Consider the following 21,006-nt stretch of genomic DNA (forward strand, 5'->3'; position numbering starts at 1 on the left):
TTTCTATTTGTATCCACATCTATATCTACATTGATTATATCTATGTCTATCTAGCATGAAATCCCATATAAAAGCAAAATGGAAGACCCTGGCCCAGACTTTTTTTTTTGAGATGGGATCTCATTATATTGCCCAGGCTGGACTCAAACTCCTGGGCTCAAGTGGTCCTCCCACCTCAGCCTCCTGAGTAGCTGGGACTACAGGCATGTGCCACTGTGCCCAGCCAGAGTTTTCAAGAAGTGTTTTTTTTTAGAGAGACTATGAATTGCACAGATTTTTCTCCAAAAAGTGGCAGTTTCTTCAGCTAGGTAGTGGAGCCTGTCAGCCTCAGACTGTACCCTCCCTAGATGGGATCTCCTTTCCTAAGCCCGTCCTTCAGACCATGCTATTTTCTGAGGTGGGAGACAATAAGAAAACAGGTATGGCCGGGCGCAGTGGCTCATGCCTGTAATCCCAGCACTTTGGGAGCCCGAGGCAGGTGGAGCACGAGGTCAGGAGTTCAAGACCAGCCTGACCAAGACGGTGAAACCCCATCTCTACTGAAAATACAAAAATTAGCCGGTGTGGTGGCGGGCGTCTGTAGTCCCAGCTACCCAGGAGGCTGAGGCAGGAGAATCGCTTGAACCCAGGAGGCGGAGGTTGCAGTGAGCCGAGATGGCGCCATTGCACTCCAGCCTGGGCGACAAGAGCGAAAACTCCGCCTCAAAAAAAAAAAAAAAAGAAAACAGGTATCTGATCTTGAAAATTTTCACCAACAAATATGTTATTCATCTCAATGAGGGCAAACTAAGAAAACATAGGTCTACTACAACAAGGAAGTAGCTGGATTAGATGAACCTGAGAACTCAGTGTTAGGGAGCCTTGGCGTTAAAAACACCCAAAGAACGACCATTGCGTCCATCATGCCCTTCCTTTCAGGAGCTGCTGTGCAGGTGGGGCTAATGACCTAAGTAAATGGTAAATAGTTAATATTGCTACTGGGGCCACTGCTGCTTTCTGGCAGATTCAAGAACTTGAAAGATGAGTGGGTGGAAAAAGAAGGGTCAATATTTGCTTTTGGAGTAGCCTGCTTCTGGTTTTAATAGTCTCTAGACCTTATGATATGTGTTCATGGTGATTGAATATGATAATATATTTTAACCTTTCTTGGTCACAAAAAAGAAAGGCAACATAAGTGAAAAAATATTAAAATACAAAAAGTAGAAACATGAAATGATTTTGGCCCAAAGAAATTGTGGTCTCCATTGCTCCATAGTTAAGTATCTTTCTTAATGAATCTTTCTCATGCTGTAGTACTGGAACTGTTTAAAATTATAGTGATTCTCCACCACAAGCTTCTCCTTATGGGAAATTCAAGTATACCCCAAGTTTATTTCTGTACCTTTTCACAACTGAAAGAATTCAATAGCTAGCATTTAGTTTCCAGGCAGTTTATCTAAACAATAGCCATTCCTTCTCACCAAAAGAACCCCAATTTTATTTGGGGTGGCAATGAATCCAGCTAAAATAAAAAGGCTGTATTTCTCACTCTCTCTTGCACGGTGGGATGGCCAGTATGGTCAATGAGATTTCAGCAAAAACCTAGTAGATGAGACTTCTAGGAAAGCTATTGTTTTCCTCATAAAAAGGGACAGATTTAGCTTTGTGAATATTTTGCTTTTGCTTTTTCTGCTTTTTCCTGAGCAGAAAGTCCACATGACACTTTGAGGTTCAGCAGCTGTTTCACAAGCTTAAGGAAGAAAGACGGAAGCGAAGGGTGTTACAGCCAAAAGCCAGGGAGAGTGTACATCACTGCTGGTAATGAGCAGCTGTTCTACCAACCCTGGGCTGTCTGTTACACAAGAAAAGGGTTTCCCTCACTTGCTTCAAACTTTGCAACGACTTTCCTTTACATACAGTGGGAGCATAACCCTAAATGATTAAACCACAGTCCTTTCTTCGCAGAAAAATTAGAAAAAGAGAGACCTAGGATCTGGCATTCAGCTCTCCAGCCCGATTTACCAGAATTATTATTAATATTATTATTATTATTATTACTATTATTATTATTTGAGACAGAGCCTCACTCTTTCGCCCAGGCTGGAGTGCAGAGGTGCAATCTCAGCTCACTGCAACCTCCGCCTGCCAGGTTCAAGCCATTCTCCTGCCTCATCCTCCCAAGTAGCTAGGATTACAGGCATGCACCACCACACTTGACTAATTTTTGTATTTTTAGAGACGGGGTTTCACCATGTTCGCCAGGCTGGTCATGAATTCCTGACCTCAAGTCATCCATCTGCCTCGGCCTCCCAAAGTGCTGAGATTACAGGTGTGAGCCACCGTGTCTGGCCTCCCAGAATTATTAAAGCCAGTGGTAGACCAAGGGTAGGGCAGTGGGAACAATAATAAAATCAACTGAAAGTTGGGCTGTGCTGATCACCATGTGCCAGCAAACGTAAACAAAGTCAATGACAAAATATTCCTCCCTAAAAAAAAATTTGGCCCAAATCTGAACAATTGCTGAGGTTACTGAGTTTTAATAATGTGCATGTAAACTTCAACTTAGCACATTTTATTACTTATCCTTCAGCAAACCCAGTGTTCTACATGGAAGTAAATTACGAGAATTTCCAGTTATACATTCAGTTTCCAACACACGGAACTCAGCGATGCAGGCTCCTTATTTATTTCTTTTTTTTTTGAGACGGAGTCTTGCTGTCGCCCAGGCTGGAGTGCAGTGGTACGATTTCCACTCACTGCAAGCTCCGCCTCCCAGGTTCACGCCATTCTCTGCCTCAGCCTCCCGAGTTGCTGGGACTACAGGCGCCCGCCACTAAGCCCGGCTAATTTTTTGTATTTTTAGTAGAGACGGGGTTTCACCGTGTTAGCCAGGATGATCTCCTGACCTCGTGATCCGCCCGCCTTGGCCTCCCAAAGTGCAGGGATTACAGGCGTGAGCCACTGCGCCTGGCCTGCAGGCTCCCTTTAAAGTACCTTTATAATGGACCAGATGGTTCCAGCTCACCTTGGGGGCCTCGTTGTGATTTCAACCCTAGTGTGCTACAAATGCCTGTATTTAAACAGTAGATTTGAAATAATAGTGATTACAAAGGGAAAAAATAAGAATATGAGTTAACTTTAGTTCTATCCTTTGTGACCTTTTGGGCTTTTGATATTTGTAATATGAAACAGTGAAACAATGCAGACTACAAAGTGAATGTATTTGATTGGCAAAAATTTGATTACAAATTTTCATTTTTACATGAAATATTGTACTGAATTTGAATAAAACCTTTACAATTGGAATTTATTCTTGTTTTTAACATGTTGGTCTTTCATAATTATTATCAAACTGTAATGCTATTATTCATTACTGCGACCAACCAGTATGTAGGCACAAAGTTACAAGATTTTCCTTTTATGAGAAACAAAAACAAAATACATCATTGTAATTAAAAAGCATTAATCCATATTTTCCTTTTTTGTAATGTAATAATTTTTACTAGAACAAAGTTTAATAAAATATTTTCACTTTCTGCATTTCTTTTCTGAAAGATAAACTATTATTATTGTTGTTTTACTTAACGATTTTTTTTCTGAAATTGATTTTGTTGTATAGAGAATAGGAATCTGCTGTGCCACTGGTTAAAACTCTTTTTTTTTTTCCTTGTTTTTGAGACAGAGTCTAGCTCTGTCATCTGAGCTGGAGTGCAGTGGCATGATCTTGGCTCACTGCAACCTCCACCTCCCCGGCTTAAGTGATCCTCCCACCTCAGCCTCCCGAGTAGCTGGGACTACAGATGCACGTCACCATGCTTAGTTAATTTTTGTATTAAAACTATCTCAATTTTAGTTGATAAGTACTCATCACCATGACTTACCAGTTTATTAGTTTGTTAGAGTCCACCTCATGTAATTTTTAAAGAGTACAGAGGTGGCATCTTTCCAAGTGCTTTTGAATTGGAGGAGTCTTTATATTGCCTTTTCCTGAATAAAAATGTGGCTGAGTATTATTTCAACCTCATTTCTCAGCACTCTGTAAACATTGTTTCATTGTGTTCAGGTATTTTATGTGACACAAAAAGAGAAACTTGTGACAATATTAATTTTTTTCTTTGTTTTGGGATTTTTCTTTTTATGATGAGAAAATATGGTAGCTTTTTTTCCTTAATTCTGTGGTTAAAAAATTTTGTTCAAATATATCTAGGTGTACGTTTTTCTTGACTTTTTTTTTTTTTTTTTGGAGACAGGGTCTCACTCTATCACCTAGGGTGGAGTACAATGGCATGTTCGTAGCTCACTGCAGCCTCGAACTCCAGGGCTTAAGCAATCCTCCCACCTCAGCCTCTGGAGTAGGATGTATAAGCATATGCCACCACACCCAGCTAATTTCCTCTATTTTTTTTGTAGAGATGAGGTCTCACTATGTTGCCCAGTCTGGTTTTGAAGTCCTGAGATTTATTTCATCTGGAACATGTATTAGCACTTTTGATCTAGTTAAACAACTTCACTCATTCATTCATACGCATTCATTTTCTTATATCAGACTTCTATTTTACAGTGGTTCAGACTTATTTTTTTCCTAACTCAACTGAAGCACACAATACAGCCCAATTAGCAGACACTAATTACTGCAATTTAAAAGCACACCAGCCCATTGGGGCCATTCTCATCATGTGCCCACCCAGGCTGTTATCACACACTCTCATCTCCACCCTCCAGTGGAGAATCACTCTCCTCTCATATCCCTGGTGAGTGTGCCTTTCCACTGATTCTGTGTTCTTAAGAAACGTCAGTTGACTCTGTTTTTCGCTCTTTAGCCTTCATTTCTATCATCTTATCTTTATCATTCATTGTTCTTTTTTCCCCTGTATTTTGGGAAAGTTATTTAACTTGTCCTTGTCACTACAGCATCAGTTTTGCTACACTTCCAACATTGTGGGGTTTTGTTTTGTTTTTGAGTCGAAGTTTCACTGTGTTGCCCAGGCTGGAGTGCAATGGCATGATCTTCGGCTCACTGCAACCTCTGCCTCCCGGGTTCAAGCAATTCTCCTGCCTCAGCCTCCCGAGTAGCTGGGATTACAGGTGTCTACCACCATGCCCGGCTAATTTTTGTATTTTTAGTAGAGACGGGGTTTCACCATATTGGCCAGGCTGGTCTCTTGGCCAGGCTGATCTCGAACTCCTGACCTCATGATCCACCAGCCTCGGCCTCCCAAAGTACTAGGATTATAGGAGTGAGCCACCGTGCCCGGCCTGTTTTGTTTTTGTTTTGTTTTGTTTTGTTTTAAATTCCAGCACACAAGAATTTCCTTGCAATCTTTCTTCATTACATCAGTCTTCCTTTAATAAAAATCTGGTTGTGGCCAGGCATAATGGCTCATGCCTGTAATCCCAGCATTTTGGGAGGCCGAAGTGGGAAGATCGTTTGAGCTCAGGAGTTCCAGACCAGCCTGAGCAACAGAGTGAGACGCTATTTCTAAATAAAATAAAATAAAATAAAATAAAATATTAGCTGGGTGTGGTGGCTCATGCCTATAGTCCCAGCTACTTGAGAGGCTGAGGAGGGAGGAACACTTGAGCCCAGGAGTTTGAGGCTGCAGTGAGCCATGATCGTGACGCTGCACTCTGTCTCAAAAAAAATAAAATAAAATAAATAATAAGATTGTCTATGGTATGGTCTGAATGCTTGCATTCCCCAAAAATTTATATGTTGAAATCCTAACCCTCAAGGTGATGGTATTAAGAGGTAAAAGGCCTTTGGGAGGTGATTAGGTCATGGGATGGAGTCTTCATGAATTGGATTAGTGTCTTAATAAAAGAGGCCTGAGAAAGACCCTTACCTCTGGCTTCTTCAGCCACGTGAGATTACAGTGAGAAGACGGCTATCTAAAGGGAAGCAAGCAGGCCTTCACCAGACACCGAATCTGCCAGTGCCTTGATCTTGGACTTCCAAGCCTAGAGAACAATCAGAAATAAATTTCTGTTCTTTAAAAGCCACCCAGTCCATGGTGCTTTGTTAGAGTAGCCTCAACAGATGAATACATTGCATTTTTCATTTCATCCTTATGTCTTCATTTTATTCCTTTCTTTTAATAACTCATAGCCCTTCCCTTAAAAAAAAAATCCGTCTTGTACCTTTGGAGACTTCCAGTTCCCTGAAGTTTCCTTCTGTATTCTGCAGTAGATCAATTCCTGGGGCAAGCTCTACCCTGGAACCTTCTGGAGGTTGTTTCCTTTTTCCTGTTCTGCAAGTGTCTCCAAGGCTGCAGTGTTTTGCCCTCTTTACTCATCCTTGAATAAGGTAAGCTATGTCTAGACTGAAGGTTTATCATCAGACAAGCTCTTGAATCCATTCTCTGTCAAGTGGAATAATGCTGGAGCCCTCTTCTCAGACACATCCGGAGAAGAGGTCACCTCCGTAGCTATCAGGTCAGTTTCCAGGTTTCAGCCAGCTTTCCCCTACCTGCTCTCTGGCAGCAGCTTTCACTGGTGCTCACTCCTCCATTATGCCTTGACCTAGCCCCTCCCTTTCTTCCCCTCAGAGCTAACACTATGCCAGTGTTTGTCATAATCCTCTCTTTGCTTTTATTTCCTTTCTTTCTCCCTTCCCTCCCCTCCCCTCCCATCCCGTTCCCTTCCCTTCCCGGCCTTCCCTGCCCTGCCCTGCCCTTCTTTCTTCTTTTTTTTCTTTTTGAAACAGAGTTTCATTCTTGTTGCCCAGGCTGGAGTGCAGTGGTACATCTCGGCTCACTGCAACCTCCGCCTCCCTGGTTCAAGCGATTCTCTTGCCTCAGCCTCCCGAGTAGCTGGAACTACAGGTGTGCACCACCATGCCTGGCTAATTTTGTATTTTTAGTAGAGACAGGGTTTCACCATGTTGGCCAGGCTGGTCTCCTGACCTCAGGTGATCCGCCTGCCTTGGTCTACCAAAGTGCTGGGAATACAGGCTTGAGCCACGGCGCCTGGGCTCTTTGCTTTTATTTCTATAGTTGTATCATTTATACAACTAAAGTTGTATAGTTGTATCACATCACTTAGGATGTGATAAGCATCCCTAAATAATGTAATTAGTATTTCAAGAAATTTGAATGCAAGTTTATATTTTGCTTTTTTTCTTCTTCTTCTTATTTTTATTTATTTTTCTCATCATTCCTATTCAAGGAAGTTTATATCTTGGGAGGACTTGCTTCTTTCAATTTAATGTGCCAATGCCCTGCAGTCCAACAGGAAAACTCCTGCAGTTGAAGAAATTGAGTTCGTTACTCATTACAGTGAGGGGGAAGCACAGCATGGGGAAGGAGGGGGCATCTCAGTAAGGGAGTGTCAGGATATCTCAGTAAGAGGGTGTCAGGACATCCTAGTAAGAGGGTGTCAGGATTCATTGTAGGATTTGGGCTTCTGTTAGGTAATTTTGAGGAGAGTTTAAGGAACAAGGACTTTGCTCTGGATTAGATACTGTCAGGAGCATTGAGTATTGCTAAATCTTATCTAGAAGGAGGGAAGGCTAGACCAAGGCTAATGCTGTAATTGGGAAAGAAGCAGCAGTCCCTCATATTAGCTAGAATAAGAGGGTACTTAGTCATTTTTGTGGTCTGGGCAATATCCATGTTTTGTCTGTGGTCAGATGTGATTACAGAGTAATCTTATTTTTGTCTTTATCATGGTCACAGCGTGGCCTTATCTGGTGTTATGTTACATGAAATTACTTACTTTCAACAGGTGAACACCAATGTTTAGTTGTGAGCGGCCATCTGATAGCACGAGCACAGCTGCTGGATATTAGGGGTTGCTTTTCCTTTTCTTTTTCTCAAATGTTGATGGGATTCATCCATGTCATTACATGTAGCTACGGTTTATTCATTTTCACCACTCAGTAGCATTCTCTTGTATAGAATACTATTAAGCATTCCATATGCAGTATAATACATTTATGTGTATTACAATACAACCATTTTTATTTATTTGCTCTGCTCTCAATGGACATTTGAATTGTTTGCAGTTTTGGACTATGATAAGTATGCTGCTGTGACTATTCTTGCACATGTCTCGTGGTGCACATGCTCAAGGAATTCTATAGAGTATATATTTAGGAATGGAATTGGTTGGTCATAAGGATGTTACAATAGTCCCCCCAACATGTGGTTTTGCTTTCTGTGGTTTCAGTTACCCACAGTCAACGTCTGAAAATAGGTGAGTACAGTACAATCAGATATTTCGAAAGACAGAGACCAAATTCATATAACTTTTATTATAGTATATTGGTATAATTGTTCTATTTTGTTCATTATTGTTGTTAATCTCTTACTGTGGCTAATTTAATATTCCTAGGTATGTATGTATAAGGAAAAACATAGTATATACAGGGTTCGGTACTATCTGTAGTTTCAAGCATCCACTGGGGATCTTGGAACATATCCCCTGCAGATAAGGCCCTGGGGAACACTTTAATCTTCAACTCTTTACTGTCAAACTGTTTTTCCAAAATACTTGTTGCAGTTTACCTCCCTCTCACCATCTGCCCACTGCTTGATTGTCTGATACTTGGAGCTTAATGCAGTGCACAGAAAATTGCAAGCCCCAGAATTCACTGCTGCAGTATTCTGGGGCTTGCAATTCAGTATTCTCAGCACTTTACTTAGGGGGACCAGAACTTTCACTGCCACATACTTTCTGCTTCATTTATAATTGGAGACTCTTGAAAAGTTTTCAGTGGAGATGGGAAGGAGCCAGTAAAGAGAGAGAGATTGAGGATACACGGGAGAGAGAGAGTAATCTGCAGAGAGAGGCTCTTGGTCAGGTGAGAGAGGACAAAATGGAGGCATTGGCATTTCTTCCATTGCAAAGTAAACCATAAATTATGGTTTAATTTATGCCTGGATGAGCTTACAAGGAAGTCACCATAACCATGATTACTCAGGGAAGGCTCTAGATAAAACGTTGTATTGAAGTTGGACTTCGAAGTCAGACTATAATGGATATGGGCAGAAAGAAAGGGACGGGCTGATTTAGGGATAAAGCAAAAATCTCATACAGCAAATGCTGGTGTGGAGGGTAAAGTTGTGGTAAATAATACTGGAAAGAGACTTTTTTTTTTTTTTTTTTTTAATAGAGATGGAGTCTTGCCATCTTGCCCAGGCTGATCTTGAACTCCTGGGCTCAAGCGATCTTCCCACCTTGGCCTCCCAAAGTGCTGAGATTACAGGTGTGACCAACCATGCCCTGCCTGGAAAGAAAGATTTGAACAGACCAAGGAAGATGTGAAACCTGGGCTGAGGATGAAACCATTACTGAGGGGAATGATATGGTTTGGCTCTGTGTCCCCACCCAAATCTACCTTGAGTTGTAATAATCTCCATGTGTCAAGGGTGGGACCAGGTGGAGGTAAATGGATCATGGGATTGGTTCCCCCATGCTGTTCTCATAATAATGAGTAAGTCTCAGGAGATCTGATGGTTTTATAAGCATCTGGCATTTCCTCTGCTTGCACTTGCTCCGTTCTACCGCCCTGTAAAGAAGGTGGCTGCTCATCCTTTGCCTTCTGCCATAATTATGAGTTTCCTGAGGCCTCCCCAGCAATGTGGAACTGTAAGTCAATTAAACCTCTTTCCTTTGTAAATTACCCAGACTCAGGTATTTCTTCATAACAGAGTGAGAACAGACTAATACTGGGAGTTTGAAGGCTTTTGTGCAAGAAAGTAGTGGGATAAAACCAATGTTGAATGCTAGATTGGAGTAGTCTAGACATAATGAAGTTATACTGAAAAAGAAGGGTCAGTCTTAGACGCCATAAGAAGGGAGAATTAACACCTTAAGAAGGGAAAATTAGGTCTGTAAACTGGTTATTTCATTTAAATAAAAGATCAAAAGGACAATTAGTCATTCAGTTTTAGATATGTTAAGTTGACCTTTGATTTTCATATCAAAAAATGTCAGGCAAATCAAATTATGGATTCAGCAATCTGCTTCCAGTCAGTAACAGAGACATTAGATCATGAAACACACAAAGTAAACACTAACAACTCCCTCCACTCCCATCCTTCCATTAAAAACCAACCAAACAAAAAAACCCACCTCATTTTGTAGCTTTTGTTGATTTGCCTCCTAGTAACCAATCAGGAGGCAGTTCAGTACCTCTCTCTTCAAACAGTTACTTACGTATGCTCCTAGAAAGAAAAAAAAAACTATGAAGCCATATTTATATAGATCTATACTTTTTAAATTTATTCAAGTGGGTTTGAATTCTGTGTCTACCACTTAATTACTGTGCAATCTTGGGCAGGTTGCTTAAACCTATTTGTGCCTCTCAGTGTCACCATATAGAAAATGAGGGTGATGATATTAAAAATGTAGGGTTCCAAAGAAGATTAAGTGGGTTATTGAATGTAAAGGACTTAGAAGAGTGCCTGTCACATAGCAAAAGCTCAGTAAATATTTGTTATTTTTATTGTTTTCTTGGAGATCCTTTCATATCAGCCCATATAACTATAATATTTTTAAAAGGCTGCATAAAGCTGGGCATGTTGGCTCACGCCTGTAATCCCAGCACTTTGGCAGGCTGAGGTGGGCATATCATCTGAGGTCAGGAGTTTGAGGCCAGCCTGGCCAACATGGCGAAACCCCATCTCTACTAAAAATGTAAAAATTAAATGGGTGTGGTGGCACGTGCCTGTAATCCCAGCTACTCAGGAGGTAGAGACAGGAGAATCGCTTGAACCCAGGAGACGAAGTTTGCAGTGAGCCAGGATCGCACCATTGCACTCCAAGCCTGGGTGACAGAGTGAGACTCTGTCTCAAAAAAAAAAAAAAAAAAAAGAAAAGAAAAAATAAAAGGCTGTATAATATTCCCTAGAATGGCAAGCTTCAGATTTTCAGATTTTTCTATTATAAACAATATACTTGTACATCTATATTGGCAAGTTTTTGCAAGTATATCCATATGGTAATTTTTTGAATTGCAGAATTAAAGGATGTGGTGTATTTAAATTTTGAAGGATATTGCTAAACTGTCCTCAGAAAAGTGTACCAATTTGCACTCCTACCAATAGAGTATGAGAACGACTGTGTCTGTATTCTTAACATTTATTATTATCTAGCTTTGTAGTATGATGAACTACAAAGCTCAAATTCAAATCGCTCATTGGTTTTTTTTTTACATAAGCTTTTAAAAAATAACAGCTTTATTAAGATATAATTCATATGCCAGGCAGTTTACCCATTTGAAGTGCACAATTCAATGGTTTTAGTATTTCAGAGAGTCATGCAAGCATCACCACAATGAATTTTTGTGACCTCCCCCCAAAACTGTATCTATTAGCAGTCACCCACCATTTTTCCTGTAGTCCCACCCCCCAGCCTGAGGCGACCACGAACCCACTTTCTGTCTCTCTGGATTTACGTATTCTGAGCATTTTATGTCATTGGAATCATAAAACATATGCTCTTGTGTCTGCCATTTTTCACTTAGCATAACGTCTTCAATGCTCATCCATGTTGTAGCATGTGTCAGTTTTTCATTACTTTTTATGGCTGAATAACAGTCTATTGTATAGATACAGCACATTTTGTTTATCCATTCATCAGTTGATGAGAATTTGGGTTATTTATACTTTTTGGCAGTTATTTAATAATACTGTTTTTTATTGCCAGATCATATTTCATTATATGGATATACTCATTATTTTTATATGCAGTTATTTAATTGTGAATGAGACAAAGATTTTAATAGATTTGACCATTTTCTTTTTGATTTGTTTTTACTTACCGAGTTGTACAAGAAGTTGTATATTAATGATTTTCTTTGCTTGCCAAATATGTTGCAATATTTTTCCACTTTGTATATATTCAAATTTATTTTTCTCTTTCTTTAAGACTTTAGAATTGTGTGTCTTGCCTAGAAAGTCTTTTTATATTACGTCTGTGTTGTGTGGGTATAAAAAATAAAACTACAAAAAAATGAAGAAAAAGTCTTATTATTTTACATTTTCTTTTCTTTTTTTCTTTTTTGAGACAGGGTCTCACTCTGTTGCCCAGGCTGGAGTGCAGTGGCACAATTATAGCTCATTACAGCTTCAACTTCCTGTGTTTAAGCCATTCTCCCACCTCAGCCTCCCAAGTAGCTTGGACTATAAGTGTGCACCACCATGCCTGGCTGGTCTGCAACTCCTGAGCTCCAGCAGTCCTCCCACCTTGATCTCCCAAAGTGCTGGGATTACAGGTGTGGGCCACAGCACCCAGCCTAGAAATTATTTTTAAACTCCTGGATTATATATAAACTCACCAATAAATGAATAAATTTATTTATTTATATATTTATTGTAAATGAATAAATTTATTTATATATTTATTATATATAAATAAATTTATTTATATATTTATTATATATATAAATTTATTTATATATTTATTATATATATAAATTTATTTATATATTTATTATATATATAAATTTATTTATATATTTATTATATATATAAATTTATTTATATATTTATTATATATAGAAATTTATTTATATATTTATTATATATAAATAAATTTATTTATATATTTATTATATATAATAAATTTATTTATATATTTATTATATATAATAAATTTATTTATATATTTATTATATATAATAAATTTATTTATATATTTATTATATATAATAAATTTATTTATATATTTATTATATATAATAAATTTATTTATATATTTATTATATATAAACAAATTTATTTATATATTTATTATATATAAACAAATTTATTTATATATTTATTATATATAAACAAATTTATTTATATATTTATTATATATAAACAAATTTATTTATATATTTATTATATATAAACAAATTTATTTATATATTTATTATATATAAACAAATTCACTCAAAACTCCTAATTATATATAAATTCACCAGTTTTTTTAAAACTCCTAGATTATATACAACGCATAGATTATATATATTTCATACTCCAGATTATATATAAATTCACCAACTATATAATCTAATATATATAATAGTAGTTCAAACCCAGTATATGTAACAAGTATAATATATACATATAAGTATATGTGTGTGTATATATATACTTATGCGTGTGTATATGTGTGTGTGTATATATACACATATATACACTTACTTGTTTATATTACATTTCTCTCATCCAAGTATTAAGCAGGCCCCCAGGCCTAACCCTGCTTAGCTCCTGAGATCAGATAAGACTGGGGGCATTCAGAGTGGTATGGCCATAGAGTATGTATTATATTGCTATCTTTGAATCCTCTGGAAATTTGGGAATATAAACAGCATGGTGAAGAACCTATTTTATTTTATTTTCCATTCCTAGCCAGTTTTCTCATCACTGTCTATTGACTAATACATCTTCCCTTCTCCCATCCCTCCCCGATAAATTTGACTCATCTACCTTTTTCACACATTAAATCTGTATACATATTTGGGTTTATTTCTGTTGATTCTCTTCTATTCCATTCTATTCTATTTAGCTATTCTATTTCTTCTCTAGAATAAGATATTTTAATTATTATAACTCCATGATACATTTTAATGTATAGTTGTATTAATTACCCTCTCACTACTCTTGTTTTTCAGAATTTTTCTAATTGCCCATTTATATGTCTTGAAGAACTTTAGTGTTATTTTTATCAGGTTGAAAAAAATCACCTTGGTGTTTTATTTGGCATATACATTGAATTTATAGATCAATTAAGGAAATCAATGTCTTTATAATGTGAATAGTCTCTCTTAATGCTGTAGGCAAAGAGGGAAAATCTGAAGAGGAAAAGGAAGAGGAGGAGGAGAAGGAGGTAGAGGAGGGGGAAGAGGGGGATAAGGAAGAAAAAGAGACAATTTCCTTCATAATTCACATTCTAAAATATAACGTAAATTGCATTTCCCTCTGAATAGCACAAAACACTTTTAAAACATCACCTCAGTCTCTAAAACATGCAATTACTCAGCAGCATGCAATTACTATTGCTAATTGATAGACTAAAAGTTCAAGGCACAAACTTGGCCATGTTCTTTAACTTATATAATCATTTTAAAGTGATTTCTTTTCTTTTGGGTACTTATGAAGAACTGAGTGTAAATCTTTCCTGCCTGCAGGTTTTTGGCAGCCTCTGCTGGAGTAAGATTATGTAATGGATAGGGGTAATAGCTCGCATATCTATATGCAAGCAATCTAATTGATGGCCACTTTATTCTGATGTAAGCTACTTTGCGAAAATTTGGACTCTTACCCCAACTTCAACTTTTAGCCCACTGTCAAAATTATTTCCAGATTATCCAAAGTGATAGGTAATAAACAGAAAAATAGAGTAACTCTCATTCTTAGCTTCTTAAACCTCTTAATTTTGAACAGTTTCCTTTGGAGAACTGTAAAATTAAAGGTTATTTTCCCACAATTTTTCTCCTTCTAAATATTTGGATAACACACTAGGGTGACTAAATGAATACTTCGAGCCTACTAAGAAGACAGCCAATCTGCAAAGCAAAGCTAAGAGAACAGGGAGTCCAAATGCACTTGGAGTACCTGGAAATTATACCTGGCAGCCAGCAACCTTTTGTGCTTCTTTGTTGTACTGTATTTTCTGGCAGCAGGCTTTCAAGGGTACCTTTATTTCACTGATTACTAAATTAGTGTTGGATTTAATGAGAGAGATCTGTCCTTTTATTTGTGCCTTTTTCCCTTCTTCTTCTTACTTAAAAAAAAAAAAAGGTTCGGCATCATAAAAGCTTTGTACATTTCTAGTTTGCTTTTGATGATGTGACCGTTTGCTCCCATCTATCTCCATGGTAATAAGCTGTCTCTACCCCCACTTTTTGAAGCCTCAGATACTTAGGAAGCTTCAGGACTGGAGAAGAGTTGCATGTTAAAATAATGCAGAGAAACAAATTGGTCTCTGTAAATAGGCCCCATCTTCAAAGCCTTCGAATTTTCTTCAAAATGTGATCCATTTTTCTTAGCTTGAAAACAGGTGCATTTTAGATAAAATATTTGAAAGTAAATTTGCATCTCAGCAAATGCATCTCAGTAAGTGCCCCTATTCTAAAATAAGACTTGGGTAGGATTTTAAAACTGGAAGAGGCCTCAGGCTTCATTTAGTCCAAGATGCTTATTATATACTTGAGGAAACTCAGGCTCAAAGTATTTCGCGGCTTTGTATCTAATCATAACTTTGAACTGGGACTTATGCCTCCCAGCAAGGTATTCTTTCTTCTGTCACTAATATGTCAATAATAATAATTATTATGTTAATAACAATAGCTATTTTTAGTAATAAAAGAGATAATTCACATAAGATGCTATAAAATGCCAGTAATTGTTATTATATCTGGCTAGGCAACTTTCCCAATAACAAAGGTTTTCAAAAGTTGATCTTTTAGTTTTCAAATCATGTTCTCTTAAAGAATACACTCATAGAAGTCAATATTTCTAAAAGATGATTATATATAAATATACATACACATACACATATATATTTGTAGCATATAAGTAAAATATTAATAGTGATTATCTCAGTAGTGGTTAAAATTAATTTAAATGTTATTTTAAAAATAATATTCTGGCTGGGCATGGTGGCTCATGCCTGTAATCCCAGCAGTTTGGGAGGCTGAGGCGGGAGGATCACTTGAGGCCAGGAGTTGGAGACCAGTCTGGCCTACATGGTGAAACCCCATCTCTACTAAAAATACAAAAATTAGCCAGGCATTGTGGCGGGCACTTGTAATCCCAGCTACCCGGGAGGCTGAAGCAGGAGAATCGCTTGAACCTGGGAGGAAGAGGTTGCAGCGAGCTGAAATCGCGCCACTGTGCTCCAGCCTGGACGACAAAGTGAGACTGTCTCAAAAAAATAAAAAATAAAATAGTCTGTATTTTTAAATTTTCTATGTAAAACTCGTATTACTTTTCTTATAATAAAAGAAGACTTTATATTTTTGGAAAAAATATTCACACATTTGATGCTTAAAATGTAAATGTTTCCTTCCTGGCCCAATCCCACTGTTCTTTTCCCACAAAATTCAAAATAATTTCATTCACAGTAGCTACAGATATTCTGCCCTGCTCTATGTACTATGACTTAGTGCTGGGGACTGGGATGACTGTATCCCCTCATCATTCACAAAAGATCAGGGATTTTCACTTAGGCAGGGAGAATTGACTGCAGAATGCAAGGTGGTTTTTTTTTTTTTTTTTTTCCAGTTGTCAAATGATCCTTTATTGAAATATTTTCCTTTGTGCTTCTTAACTAGCTGGGCATTCCACAACAACACTGTTGATGTCTATGATGTCATGAGGTTGGTGGCCATCAACATTATGGCTCACAGACTGGGCAGTCCCCAGGATCTCTTTAATGGTTCCAGAGAGTTCTCTGGCTAAAAATGGGTGCTGCATCTGTCGAGCAATGCTGATGATTTCATCAAAAGTGGTATTCCCACTGTGTTTAATGTTTTTCTGTTTCTTTCTGTCTCTTGGTGGTTCCTTGAGGGCTTTGATGATCAGGGCAGAGGCAGAAGGCACCACCTCAATCTGGGCCTGTCTGTTCTGAATGGTCAGTTTCACCGTAATTCTCAGGCCCTTCCAGTCACCCATTGCCTTGGCAATGTCATCACCAACCTTTTTTTGGAGACAGACCCAGGGAGCCGATCTTGGGGAGCAGCGCAGATGTGGCACCGACTTCACCCCCGGTGCACCTCAGGTACACGACTTTGATCTCATTGGGGTCGAACTTCTGCAGCATGGTGGAGGCGGCTGGTGTTGGATGAACCCGGATTCAGGATGATGGAAGAAAGTTGCACCTTGGCCTCCTCCGAGCCAAGAGCCGAAAGAACCCAAGGTCTTTATAAGGTATATCCCTCTCACAGCTTTTTGTGGACTCATGTTTTACTTATTGTTTTGTTAAAAGCAATGGCAACAAAAGCCAAAATAGACAAATGGGATCTAATTAAACTAAAGAGCTTCTGCACGCAAAAGAAACTACCATCAGAGTGAACAGGCAACCTACACAATGGGAGGAAATTTTTGCAATCTACCTATCTGACAAAGGACTAATATCCAGAATCTTCAAAGAACTTAAACAAATTTACAGGAAAAAATCAAACAACGCCATCAAAAAGTGGGCAAAGGATATGAACAGACACTTTTCAAAAGAAGACATTTATGCAGCCAACAGACACATGAAAAAATGCTCATCATCACTGGTCATCAGAGAAATACAAATCAAAACCACAATGAGATACCATCTCACACCAGTTAGAATGGTGATCATTAAAAAATCAGGAAACAACAGATGCTGGAGAGGATGTGGAGAAATAGGAACGCTTTTACACTGTTGGTGGGAGTGTAAATTAGTTCAACCATTGTGGAAGACAGTGTGGCGATTCCTCAAGGATCTAGAACTAGAAATACCATTTGACCCAGCGATTCCATTACTGGGTATAAACCCAAAGGATTATAAATCATGCTGCTATGAAGACATATGCACACGTATGTTTATTGCAGCCCTATTCACAATAGCAAAGACTTGGAACCAACCCAAATGTCCATCAGTGATAGACTGGATTAAGAAAATGTGGCACATATACACCATGGAATACTATGCAGCCATAAAAAGTGATGAGTTCATGTCTTTTGTAGGGACATGGATGAAGCTGGAAACCATCATTCTCAGCAAACTATCGCAAGGACAAAAAACCAAACACCACATGTTCTCATTCACAGGTGGGAATTGAACAATGAGAACACTTGGACACAGGAAGGGGAACATCACACACCAGGGCCTGTTTTGGGATGGCGGGAGGGGGGAGGGGGGAGGGATAACATTAGGAGATATACCTAATGTAAATGATGAGTTAATGGGTGCAGCACACCAACATGGCACATGTATACATATGTAACAAACCCGCACGTTGTACACATGTACCCTAGAACTTAAAGTATAATAAAAAAATATATATATAAAAAGAAAATGTGGCACATATACACCATGGAATACTATGCAGCCATAAAAAAGGATGAGGTCATGTCCTTTGTAGCAACATGGATGAAGCTGGAAACCATTATTCTGAGCAAACTACCACAAGGATAGAAAACCAAACACCACATGTTCTCACTCATAGGTGGGAATTGAACAATGAGAACACTTGGACACAGGGCGGGGAACATCACACACCAGGGCCTGTCGTGGGGTGGGGGGATAGGGACGAGATAGCATTAGGAGAAATACCTAATGTAAATGACAAGTTAATGGGTGCAGCAATCAAACATGGCACATGTATACATATGTAACAAACCTGCATGTTGTGCACATGTACCCTAGAACTTAAAGTATATATATAAAAAAAGAGCTACTTTTAAGTAAAAGAATAATAATTAATACTACTGAGAGCTTTTCACCTGAACACCTCAAAGCACTGCACATGCCTTAACCCCTTTATGGTCTCATTGAGGTATGTGTTTGCTCTTAAAGACTTTTCACAATTTCACAAGCAAAACTCAAATGATCCATTGTATCTAAGAAGTCAAGAGAAACCCTCTGGGAATAAAGAGCTGCCTAGGAATAATAGTAGGGCTACCGTGTGAGACATGGTGAAAGTCCCAGGCACAGTTTCTTGTGGATGGCAGATGCTGAAAAAAGGCCCCATGTTTCCAATGCAGAGATCACAATAGGGCCTGGTTATGTCTTTGAGGCCTCAGCCCATGAGGCCCATCAGGTAACCAAAGCACTGTGATCGTGCACCATCAGCCTGAATAGAGCCACTTGCAAGTTATAACTTCATCTCTGCTCCTGATCATGTGAAATGACAAACAACTTTGTTTAACCTCCACTCACTTTTTTCCCTCCTTGACTATAGTTGAAATCAGCTGTATTAGGCCATTCTTGCATTGCTATAAAGAAATACCTGAGACTGGGTAATTTATAAAGGAAAGAGGCTTAATTGGCTCACATTCCTGCAGGCTGTACAGAAGGCATGGTGCTGGCATCTGCTTGGCTTCTGGTGAATCCTCAGGGAGCTTTTATTCATGGTGGAAGGTAAAGTGGGAGCTGGCACTTCACATGGCGAAAGCAAGAGCAAGAGAGAGGGAGTGAAGGTGGAGGTACCACACACTTTTAAACGACCAGATCTCATGAGAACTCACTCACTATCTCCAGGACAGGTCCGAGACATGAGAAATCTGCCCCCATGACCTAAACACCTCTCACCAGGACCCATCTCCAATACTGGGGATTACATTTCAACATGAGGTTTGGGCGAGGATATGTATCCAGATTATATCATCAACTAGATCCAAACAGCTTTTGCTGTCAATGACAATACTTATTTAATCCCTCCCCTCTTTTTTTCTGAGACAGGGTCTCACTCTGTCATCCAGGCTGGAGTGCAGTGGCGGAATCACAGCTCACTGTAACCTTTGCTTCCCAGACTCAAGCGATTCTCCAGCCTTAGCCTCCCGAATAGCTGGGACTACAGGTGTGAGCCACCATGCTTGGCCGATTTATGAGCTCAAAGCAATCTGCCCACTTGGGCCTCCCAAAGTGCTGGGATTACAGGCGTGAGCCACTCCACCCAGACTATTTAATCCTTTTTGTTTGTTTGAGACAGAGTTTTGCTCTTGTTGCCCAGGCTGGAGTGCAATGGCATAGTCTCGACTCACTGGAACCTCCGCCTCCTGGGTTCAAGCGATTCTCCTGCCTTGGCCTCCCGAGTAGCTGGGATTACAGGCATGCACCACCATGCTGGGCTAATTTTGAATTTTTAGTAGAGACAGGGTTTCTCCATGTTGGTCAGGCTGGTCTCAAACTCCCAACCTCAGGTGATCTGCCCACCTTGGCCTCCCAAAGTGCTGGGATTACAGGCATGAGCCACCTCACCCGGCCTTATTTAATCCTTTTTATAGAAGGATAATGCTTGAGACCTTCAGAAATGATCAAATGATGATTTGCCATATCTTCTTTTACATCTAGGTTAAACATTGTCCTGGGAACAACTCTAATTGGGGATGAAAGAAGAATAGAAAAGGACAATATAACTTATGCTAGGTTATTAAAAATTAGTGGGAAGTAACCAAGTATCTTGAATAATGTGTCTAAAATAGATCTCTATGGTTTTGCTCCAAACCTGCTCCTTCTCCAGCAGTCACCTCTTTTTAATATATGGTACTGGTATTCGCCCAGTTACTCAAACCAAAAACTAGAGAGCCACCCTGGGATCTTCCTCTCCCTCCACTCCCAAATTCAGTCCATCTGTAAGTCCTGTTAGTTTGTCTTCCAAAAAAATTCCCACATTCTTCCACTTTGCTACTTCTTTTTCTGTCCACTGTGGTCCCCTGGTCCAAGCCCCTGTCATCTGTCACATGATCAGCACAGTGACTTCTGACCAGCCTCCCCCTTTCCCCCTCACTACAGTCCACTTTCTCCATGGCAGCCAAATTTAAAACATAAATCAGATCACATGTGTCATACCCCTGCTAAAAAGCATCCTTTCTCACAGAACAAAATGCAAACTCCTTTTGGGGAACTTGGAGTGCCTACTTGCTCTAGGCACTGTGCACCTGAAGCCCTTTTTCTCCCTGTCTCTCCCTTGCTTTCTCTTCTGGATGTGTGGCTTCCGGGCTCTGCAGATGCTCCTTGTGCATGGCAGGGTCTTCTCCAAGGACCTTCATGTGATTCCCCCATTCACATCATTCAAGTCTGCCTGAATTCTTTCTCCCCAGCAAGGCTTTCCCTCACTGTCCTATCCAAAATGGCACCTTGCCCTTCATCTCCTTTCCCTGCCTTCTTCTTCCATACAGCCCTCCTCACCCTGCAATTATATTGCATCATTTAAGTTGTTTGTTTCTGCCTGAACTGTCTCTGTCTCTAGAATGGAATCTCCTCAAGCAGGGATGTGGTCTTTCTTGTAACCCACTATGAGTTCAGCTCCAAGAGCAATTCTTCACATACGGAAGGTACTCAAGGAATATTTATAGAATAAATGAATGGTCTCATCTTCATCTTTTCTTCTCTTATGAG

At 39.2% G+C, this 21,006-nt stretch overlaps 1 pseudogene; it reads right to left on the bottom strand.

Annotated features, from left to right (window-relative positions):
* Positions 1–16,238: 16,238 nt before the first annotated feature.
* LOC100433353 (large ribosomal subunit protein uL11-like) lies at positions 16,239–16,734 on the bottom strand (annotated as a pseudogene).
* Between the last annotated feature and the right edge of the window lie 4,272 nt (positions 16,735–21,006).

This window comes from Pongo abelii, chromosome 11, assembly GCF_028885655.2.
Source record: "Pongo abelii isolate AG06213 chromosome 11, NHGRI_mPonAbe1-v2.0_pri, whole genome shotgun sequence".
Lineage (NCBI taxonomy): Eukaryota > Metazoa > Chordata > Mammalia > Primates > Hominidae > Pongo > Pongo abelii.